This window comes from Centruroides sculpturatus, unplaced genomic scaffold (assembly GCF_000671375.1).
Source record: "Centruroides sculpturatus isolate CEXI.00-Female unplaced genomic scaffold, Cexi_2.0 scaffold369, whole genome shotgun sequence".
Taxonomy (NCBI): Eukaryota; Metazoa; Arthropoda; class Arachnida; order Scorpiones; family Buthidae; genus Centruroides; species Centruroides sculpturatus.
The window spans coordinates 272,487-283,363 of record NW_019384649.1 but is presented as its reverse complement, the minus strand read 5'-3'; positions in this window follow the sequence as shown (position 1 = coordinate 283,363).

The following is a 10,877-nucleotide window of genomic DNA, read 5'->3' as shown; positions in this document are numbered from 1 at the left end:
ATATAATTATTAGTTGTTCGATGTTTCAGAATTTACAGGTCAGGAAATCAAAAAGTATTTACGTACTAAAAGTAAATGTGAATTTAATTGGTTCTAATGCTGAATCTTAATACTTGATTTTGAATACCGCTGTTATTGTCGGTATTGTCATCAACATAGGAAAGTTACAAAGTAATTACCAGAGTGGCTTCTACTTTACACGAACTTCCTGTCAACTGCGATTTCTAACCAAGAATCGATCGAATTAATGAAAATACAGTATTACAAAAATTTTTTATATTATAGCACTGCATTATTTAATACTTTAATTATCGATTATACTGAATCTTAAAGTAAAACATATTGTATATAAATGCTTTCTTTATGTAATTAAAAAAATTGCAATTAAATTTCAAAAAAAGGCTTTATTCTGTTTAACTAGGTCCGATGACTAAAGTTTGACACTGCCTTAAATTTCTATTTTATTTCTTTGGTTCAATTTTAGGGCGTTTGTACCAAAAGCTATACCAGAAGATGCTGATTTATATATATGTTACCACTAAAGCTCGAAAGTCGTTAATGTGTACATTACCTAGCTAATCTGCATATTAACTAGGGTGATCCGTTAAAGTTGCTAAAATTGTGCTATTTCTCAAATTACCTAGGTAATGTGCAGATTATCTAGGTAATGTGCAGATTATCTAGGTAATGTGCAGATTATCTAGGTAATCTGCAAATTACCTACTAGGCACTCGGTAAAGTGAAAATAAGATCTTTGCTGGAACAACAGCAACGTTTCTGTACGTTTAAATTAACATAATGTTCTTTATTTAATTTTCGATATCTAAAGAATCAAGTTGATACAATCAAACAATAAACAAATTAGTTGATTAAATCAATCATCAATCAATTAAAAAACACAAAAAATCAAGCGGTTTAAAATATTAATACAATTAGGGAAATTATTATATAGATCAGTGTTTTTCAACCTTCTTGAATATGCGACCCCTTTACAAGTTAAAAAATTCTGGCGACCCCCCAGGGCCATATTAAAACTATATCAGTGATTTTAGAAACTACGTATTTAATTTTCTTTCTGTTGAGACCTAAATATCAATCGAAAACCAATTGTACTTTAAAATAAAACCGCAAAGCCTTCTCACTGAAATTGTAGTTTTATTTATTGTAGTGTAGGACCTACAAACACTTGTCTTTTTCTTTTACCCGCGACCCCCGTGTAAGGCTTTGCGACCCCCTTGGGGGTCGCGACCCACAAGTTGACAAACACTGATATAGATAACCACCTATGGAATTTCGAGACTTTGAGTATCTATCTGAACTGAGGGGACCGAGACAACTTCAACGATATCCTACTTTTGGACCAGAGACGAAAAATAATAAAGTTATCATACTTTTTCTGGTGATCGCATGATATAATTGTGCAGTTAATGTTACCTATGATGAGTAAAATGGCGGCTCGTCTCTGATTCCAGCAAAGAGAAGAAAGAAAACAGTGGGGACGCACGTTCAAACCTAACCTAACCGATTCTAATAATTTGGTTGGTAATAATTATGGTAATTTATTAAAATAGGTTAGGTTAGGTTTGAACGTGCGTCCCCACTGTTTTCTTTCTTCTCTTTGCTGGAATCAGAGACGAGCCGCCGTTTTACTCACCATAGGTAACATTAACCAATTGTGCTTACTTATTAGTGCAGTCTAAAGATGGGTGACACTGAATTTCATAGCAATTGGTTTTTGCGACAAGCACATCTATTTGTGGTACATTTATTTGTGACAAAGATCTTATTTTCACTTTACCGAGTGCCTAGTAGGTAATGTCCCGATTACCTAGATACTCTGCACATTATCTAGGTAATTTGAGAAATGGAACAATTTTCACAACATTAACGGATCACCTTAGTTAATCTGCATATTAGCTAGGTAATGTACACATTAACGACTTTCGAGCTTTAGCAGTAACATATATATAAATAAACGTCTATTCCTAATAATAAAGTAAAATAACATTACTGATGGATGCTAGTCCTATCTTCACTGCTTGCCATGTTCAATCACCAGGAATAACTATTTCCATTGAAAAAAGACACACACAAAAAAAAAGTCTATTTCGTTCGTTAGTGCCTATTCAAGTATTTCTGCGAAAGATAGTATCATTACGCCACCCATAGTTTGAGAAATGCTAACCTAATATATACGTACAATAGAGTAAGGAAGATCCTTCTACTTTGGGACACTTTTCTTTAAATCTCCATAATTTAAGTTGTAATTGATCTTTAGCTATGACTATTGAATATTTCTATTAGTACAGTAATTGATAACATCACTATATATGGTGCAGCACGTGACCCTATGCTATTTTATTTATGAGAAAATGTCAAATAATTACTTACAGATATTTGTCCCGCGGTACAATCATGGATTGTATTTGGGGACACCAATGTTTATACCTTGGGACACGAACCAAATCTAGCGTTTTTGTAAATGTTAACTTCCGCCAGATGAAAAAAAAAAATAGTTTATCCAAGTGTTGTCGTTTATAACAATATTGGCTCTATCAGTTAACAAAAATGTTTCATATGCTGGAAATGCAGGTAAGTATAAAGTTTAAATGTTCTGTAGAAGGCATTTAAAAGATTGAAAACCAAAGATAATCTCATTTTTGTATTAAAAAAACCAATAGTCATTACAAATATAGGTCACAATCTTACTACTTACTAATTTTTTTTAGAATTAATATTGCATTTTTGACAGTAATTTTCAAAAAAGGTGCAATCTTCGTGCACCCAGAATCGACAGGTAACGCATTGAATCCGGTCTTCTTGTGCTCGAAGTAGTAAAATAATTTTCACCGCACCCCACACAATTATTTTCGTCTTGAACTTCATCACATGAATTGTCATTCTCTAAGATCACAGAAGTTTCATCCTCAAAGCTACTAACTTCAACTTTTTTCTTCTTAAAAACTCGCTTTTTAACAGTCCCAAGGTACAATTTTCTCTTGTTTATAACAAAATATGGTTATAATTTTTGAATTACAGAAATTCAATGTTATTTGTTAAAATAAGTTAAGAATGTAGTTATCAACTAACTGTACCTTAATTAAATTACTCACCTCAAAATATTTCGATTAAAACCAAGACCCAAATGGATTGCAAAAAAACAAACACCGATAAAAATCACGACGTGTCACAGCGGTGAAACGAGTCAAAATGGCCAACTTTACCTCATGCATTCTGAATGTTGTAATGAAATAGCTATTAGATATCGCTACTTACTACTTCCCAATGTATTATTTTTCAAATGACGAGCTTGTCCCGAAGTACAAGGTGTCCCAAAGTACAAGGATCTCCCGTACATACATATACCATAGAATCTACTTATTCTATCTCAAATCTTATCATAAATTGTCTAATGTAAGAACTAGCAACTCTCAAACATATTAAAATATGCTAATAATTTTGCTTATTGTAATTGGGTATTCGGTTAATGTTATCATTATTTCCAAGTAAATAGGCATTTTAAAGTTGTCTTTTTCCATTATTATCCTCGACAACAATTAGGGTTGCTAGACGTCCCTGTTTTCAGGGATTGTCCCAGTTTGGAACACCTCGTCCCCATTGGAAAATTTTTCTCGATGTGTCTCGATTTGTTCATTTCTATAAGCATTACTCCGATTTTTATTTTAAAATGTCTAATAAGAATGGTGTCGTGCATTGCTAACACCTACCATCGATCCATCAATTTTCATAATTCGATATCCATCAATTTTTATCATAATGTCCCGATTTCTGCTTTGAACTTAAAGCAATCCTATGTATTATGCAATTATTATCACTTACCGTTACCAGTTTTAATTGGCGTTTTAAACGATTAACGCTTATCTTTAATCGTTATTTGCTCACATTACAATAGTTTAAGTTGCTGGCATTTTTACTTCAATTATGCGCTAGTTGTTATTAAAACCACAGTTAGTTAACCGACTATTTTTTCCTAACCGGTTACAGCATTAAATTTAATATTTTGAAAAGGAATAATTTTCGAATTCAAATTCAAAGCTGTTTACAGTTGAAATTTGTCAGCCAATCCAAAGCATAATGTCAATTTCCGAATGTTAAATGGACGGGAAAATCGGTTAAAAATCATTTAACTATGCATACTGGAATCAAATTTAACAAATTTCATTTGTAATTTAAATTTTAAAGTTCATTAGCATTCGGCCGTTAAACTAATTAACTTCATAATGTTTAGTAATAATTCCCTATTTCAGTAATGTCTAACGTTACGCCGCCCTTTTTCGAAACTACAGGATCTCTGTTCATGCAGCTTCTGATTTCTGATTCCCTGTTCCCTATTGATCACCAACGTAATCATTTTAAGGGAGTAAAAATTGCTTCGTGGGACCTATATTTTGTAACATCTCGTGTACATATTACGAGGGGATTTTTAATACGTGTCTTACGAGCGATTTGACAGGATCACAAAATTTACACAACTTAGGCGGGAAAACATTTCATGCGGACATTTTAACCGGGTTTTACTGTATAATGTCATTTTGAGAGCCCTGGTAAATGTCAGGTTCGTATTACATTTAAAACGTCCCTACACACTGTTTTTTGGACACACCTTTAATTTCAAGATCTTCATCCACAGGATTCTCACCTAACATGGAAACAAATTGTTCCTGGAAATCTGTCAACAGATGCTCATTCCCTGATGGTACGGCAATACACTTTAACATGCACTTCCTTTACGACTTTTATCCTGCCGTAAATGTAAGCGTACATTATAGATGGCAATGAGGTCTACTTGTTGAGTTTGTTTCCTTGTATTTTTATTCTCCGAGCGGAAAATGAGACTTCTAGACATATCGGCGGGACAAATAGGACAACGCGGGACGCCGGTCATCTTTTCTTAACTGAATTAGGTAGACTATATTTGATACTCAAATATTAAATATTTATAAAATTAATACAGTTTTTGTTATATAAAAGTTATACAAATTATTATGAACAAACTAGTATACGTAATGATTGGAGTTGCCATAGGTTTGGAACAGCAATCGCGGACATTTATCCTAATTACAGATAAAAATTCCAGGACATCTATACCACTTATGACTTTAGAAAAAAGAACGAAACAAAATTATTGTGACATCGTCACAATACCGGGCTGGAATTTTTATTCATATTTTTAATTTAAAATATCTACTCCAATGTGTTGCCCCTGTAAATCATACTTTTCCTGACAACCACAGGGTCATGCCGGTCATCTATGCAATTTCGTTCTAGGGTTTTGTTTTGTTAAGTTATGGTAACGCAACACTTGGGCGATCTACCAAGGGGGAATTCGTTCTGGGATGTCTTTTTAAGGGTAACTGGCCCCTATTCAAGCTTTACAGATGTGGAGAAAACCCGGAAAACTCCAAGTGGCAAATCCGTCCTGGCGAGCTCCCCACATCCGAGCTCCTGGTGTTCAGGAGATGGAACCGCTTGGCCACTGGTGGGCCTCCGTTCTAGGAAAAATTTTTGGATTTAAATTAAGTGATTACCGGTTTAGACCAGTAATCACTTAATTTAATCGGGAAGTCTCCTGATCTTCGTTCTAGAGATTAAGGAAAGACAGACAACAGACGGACGACAGTGGGAATTTATAGGTCTACAATTTTTTTCAAATTCCAATAAAATTTAGTGTTACGAAGATATGATTTAATCCTTTCAAATAATATAAGGTTTCCTATAAAAGTGTAAAATGAAAACATCAAAATGAAATTTCAAAATACAGGTTACAGAAAAAAGAATTTTCTTTAATTTACATATCAAAGAAAAATAATCAGGCATATTATGTAAATGATAAAAATAATTGTTTGTTTGTTTTATTGTTTTAGAGCTGTTGTGTTGTATTTTTACTGGGTAATACTTTTCTTAAAAACTATAAATATTTATTAGAATTTATATGGTCATAAAAGTCACTACAAGAATATTTAAAATTTAGTTTCACGATTATTAAGCATTTTACTACTTGTATTTGAAGCCAATACTTTTTTTGACGAAAGAATACTGTTCATAATAGAAACATTATTTTCTAATGGAGCTGATGTTCCTGATAAACGTCAAATTCGACTAAAGACGTTTTTGCGCTGCTATTGAAGCAAGAACAACGTTGCCGATTGAAAAAAAAAATTATATTGACGTTCTGTAAATTTGTGCTAGACTACTTAAAGGTAATTTCACAAATACATTTTTAAGTATAATAAAATATTATCTGTAATAAAAAGAAGAGTTACTTCTATTATTTTACTATATTGAATCCAGGACCGTTCCGAAAAATTTTGGCGCCTGAGGCAAGCCAAAGAACAGCGCCAACATACTTTTACTTTTATAAACATGATGACGCCTTTTTAGTGTTTCTGTCAATTTTATGCTGAGGAAATTGCCTTTCTACTTTATTTGATTGAATCTTTGTGACAAATATTCAATATTAAACTTTCGTTGTATACATTTTGATACATGCTTCTTGTCCTTAGTTACTTTTATATTATTTGGACAAAGGCACTTTGTCCATTTTGGACTTTCTTGTGAACTAAGACTTGTTATATCGAGGGAAGGAAATCATACATTTTCAATTTAAAACATTTTTAATATATTGGGTTAACACAGGATTGTTACACTAAAGGTGTTTTAATTTGAAATTGTATGATTTTTTTTCCCTGGGTAGCCTATAACAAGTCCTAGTTCACAAGAAAGTTCAAAGTGGACAAAGGCATAATATATTCAACAATAAAATTATCGTCGAAATTATAAATAATTTATTTTTCTTTGTTTCTTTCCTACAAAAGATCCAGGACTATTTATTATTTCCGGACACAATTCTGGACGTTATTTTTTTTTTCACGACTGTCCGAATCAAATCCGAGCATATAACTTTAATGATATACACTTTATAAACTAATATTACATTTATCTCACAGAAACATTTTAAAATAAAAATTGTTATTGTGTATAGATACAAAGACTGAAATGGAAATTTTTAAGAAAGGACTTCCGAGTGAATAAAATCACTGAATACTGGTCGTGGGTTCGCGCCAGGCCAAAGGGTTGGCCACGTGGAGTTTTCCGGATTTTTTTTCAAGTGTTTAACAATCAAATAGAGATCAGTTTTCCTTAGAAAGTTTCCCGGGAGGCATACATTCTTGGAGATGCTTCATTCTGTCAATCTAATACAGTTTTTTCTTCTTTTTATGTATATAAAAGCTCTTTGTAGCATTTTGTCAAAAGACTAGTATTATATAAGTATTATATAAAATTCAGTTACATGTATTTCTAGATACTTTGCTTATATATATGAAAATGCTATGTACGTGTTTTAACGAAAAAAATCTTCAAAGAAGTTAAAATTAGTAGGATTGAAATATATAATATGTATCTTAGACCTTATAAATTTTAGAATATTTAAATTCAAAAAGCATAAAATATACCAATCGATATTTTCGTTTTTAAACTCGAATTTAACTTTAAAGATGGTTTTTACACAATATTTTGATACTCGCAAATCACTTTTCGTATGTCAAATTTGGATTTTCCTACGTTTTCAATCAGCAAATAAAACTTTCAATGTATGTTGTTCTGGTTTCTGCCAATTTTGGATTCGATAACATCAAAATCATTTGTGAAAATAAATTTTTATTCCCTATTTTCTGTTTAATCTATGGTTTTAATGTTTTAAATAACGTCTTTTTATCGTAAAATACTCACTGTAAAAAGTTAAAACACTTTATAATTTTTTGTTTTACGAGTCTTTAAGATTTACTTGAATATAAATAATAAGTAGCATAAGAATTTTTAAGAAAAGAATATTATAATTAAACTAATTGCTTCTAGTTAAGTTAACTAATCTAATACTGATTAATTGTTATTAAATTAATTAAGGTAGGTTAATTAAATATGTCAATGAAACTAATTAATTGAATGCCATAATAAATATTGCAAAAATATTGAAATTTTTTTTATTACGAGTGAAGTTCTTCCTTTCTGATAAGTACGAAATAAGTCTTTGAATGAATCGACAGACAATAATCATACTTTGTTAATTATTATCAAAAATAAATGTAACAAAATAATCGAATTTATAATGAAATAAAACTATATTGATTCATATGATTAAAAAAATCCCTTATGCCGGGACAACGTCCGCTGGGGCAAACGAGTCATTTGCCACCACTGGATTAGGCCTTAAGTTTTCATGTAGGCTGATTTATTTCANATAAGACTTGTTTAAATAAAACATTTTGTAAAAGTGCAAGAATAATTGCTTTTATATGGTCCTGAAAAAAAAACCTGGTGAAACCAGGTTGAAAAAAGTAAAAATCAGCAAAAGCATCCAAGTAAAGGAAACTTTTGAAAGTTGTGGCATAAAAATACTGGAAGCAGATTTGACTTTATTCACATGTTGAGTCTTATGACTCAATATTCACATTGAGTTATAAGTCACATTGAGTCACAATATATGTGCACTTTATTCACATGTTGAGTCTTATGACTCAACATGTGAATAAAGTGCACACAGACTACAACTACAGTAAATTTTGAATGAAGCAATGTTGCCATGATAATAAATAGGAAAAATAAACATTGGCACAGAAAAAGATTTCAAGCTCTACTTTGTGCCTAAATGAGACTTTTCTGCACAGGGATCAATGGAATATTGCATTGGGTATTGGAAATCTGGCAAAAAAATCCATTTGCCTGAAGCCTTCAGTGTACAATTTGTCTTATAACACTCCTGTTGAGGGCTAGTTCTTGAATATCACTTCTTAGTTGATGTCCAGTATCTGTTTTTGAAATATGACCCAAAGCCTGGTTATGATGCTCTGCAGCACATTCTGAATCCTGGACACATCTGTCTGCAGCTGACCTGCTTCTAGCCTTCCAATAATTTTTTTTTTCATAAGATTATCTATATAGTGTCTTTTTGGCATTACCACTCTCAGTATCATAAAGCAAAACAGTAACAAACTGTTTTTAATGGTTAAACTGCAACAGAAACAATGCTATGCTACTGTATATTTATAAAGCCTATGTATTTTGCATAAACTTAGGCTCTTTAATGGAACATTTGACTATATTCCAGGTATTTTTGTTGTCTGCAACATTCACAAATTTCTTCTTTTTATATTATAGTTTTTGTTCTGTCTATGAATTAGACAATTATGCTTATTTGTGGACAAAATTGTAATCATAAGTTGATTTATCAAAAACATTTGTAATTTAGATTATATTCTCAGAGTAAGAATGGAACAGAACATATCTTTTAAAAAATTCTATAATCCTGTAATTGTATGAACTTTTAATTAAATATAGAATTACTAAAACATTTTATATTAAAAACATTTAGAAAAAGTTTGTTATAAATATTCTAAATATTATAGTTACATGCTTATGTAAAACATCTCATATATAATTACTATTAACAAAATATATATATCAATTATTAACAGAACCAAAACAATGGTTCTCATGAGGCATTAGTGCATTAGATACTTCGTTACCTAAATTTCTTCACATTATGACAAAGCTTTTATGAACAAACCTGATCCATAATGGTTTTAGCAGCATACATGAAAAATGGTAAAAAGCTTTGTCCTAAGTTATCTTTTAAAATCTCAAAAATCCCGAACGAATTTAAATCTAAATAAATCCTCATGATGAACAAATTCCTTATTACATAAGCATCTTAAAATACTGTCAGATACAGCAGACCAGTGGCGTGCCATGACATTTGATGACAGGGAAGGTGTGTTTCTGTAAGAAGCCGATTTCCACACGCAATCAGTTAATTGCACGTCGGGGTCCTTTTGTGTTCATTTGTTCGATATGCCAGTAAAAACCATAGACTTCTCTAAATATATATTTAATAGATTATCTGACGTACTTAATAAATAAACAAGCTCAATATAATTATTAATATAATATCAACCTCTGTTATTAGATTCAATAAATTCCCTATGCCCTCTAAATGCCAGTTTTTACTTTGATAAAAAACATATGACATCTATTAATTTAGATATAATATATCTATTAGCCGTAACTATCGTTATAAATTTCAATGGCCCACCAGTGGTCAAGCGATCTTCGTACCCTGAACACTGAGAGTTCGTTCGTGGGTCCGCACCTCGCTCGGACCGGCTGGCCACGTGGAATTTTCCGGGTTTTTTCCACGTCTGTAACGCCTAAATAGGGGCCAGTTTTCCTTAAAAGACCTCCTGGAAGGCATCTCCCCCTAGGCAGATCACCCAAGTGTTGCGTTGCCATAACTTAACAAACAACAACATAAATTTCAATATTTATTTTATATTATTTACTAATGTTAAATTATATTTTGCTTTGATTTCCAAATTGCTTCAATTTTACGAAAGAATGGATGTGACATTTACGATTTTCGTGTCTTTTGCCAGCGTTACTCAAATTATTTAAATCGTCAAAGTCATTCTTATTCCACACACTAATTTCATTCGAATATAGTAGGCAAGGCCAATAAAACAATTTTTGCATTTTTATGCATCCACAAAGCCATTTTGTGTCTTCATAAATTTTATCGTGAAAATGTCGAACAAAGTTTTTTGTTTAAGTATTTATATTTAACCCCTTTTTGCCTACTTTTTATTTTAAAATCTGTAATTAAACATAAAAAATACTTAAAACTGAAAGAAACGAAAGAAATGCGTTAATTTTGAAGAAAAAGCTTCAAAGTTTAACTTCCTTGTCTCGCCTTTGCGAAATTTGACACGAGTCATTGTGTTTACAGCTGGATGACCTTGAGAACATCTGGTGTTGGATTTCCGGGGGAATTCTCATACACGTCTCGGGAGGACAAGGGTGAA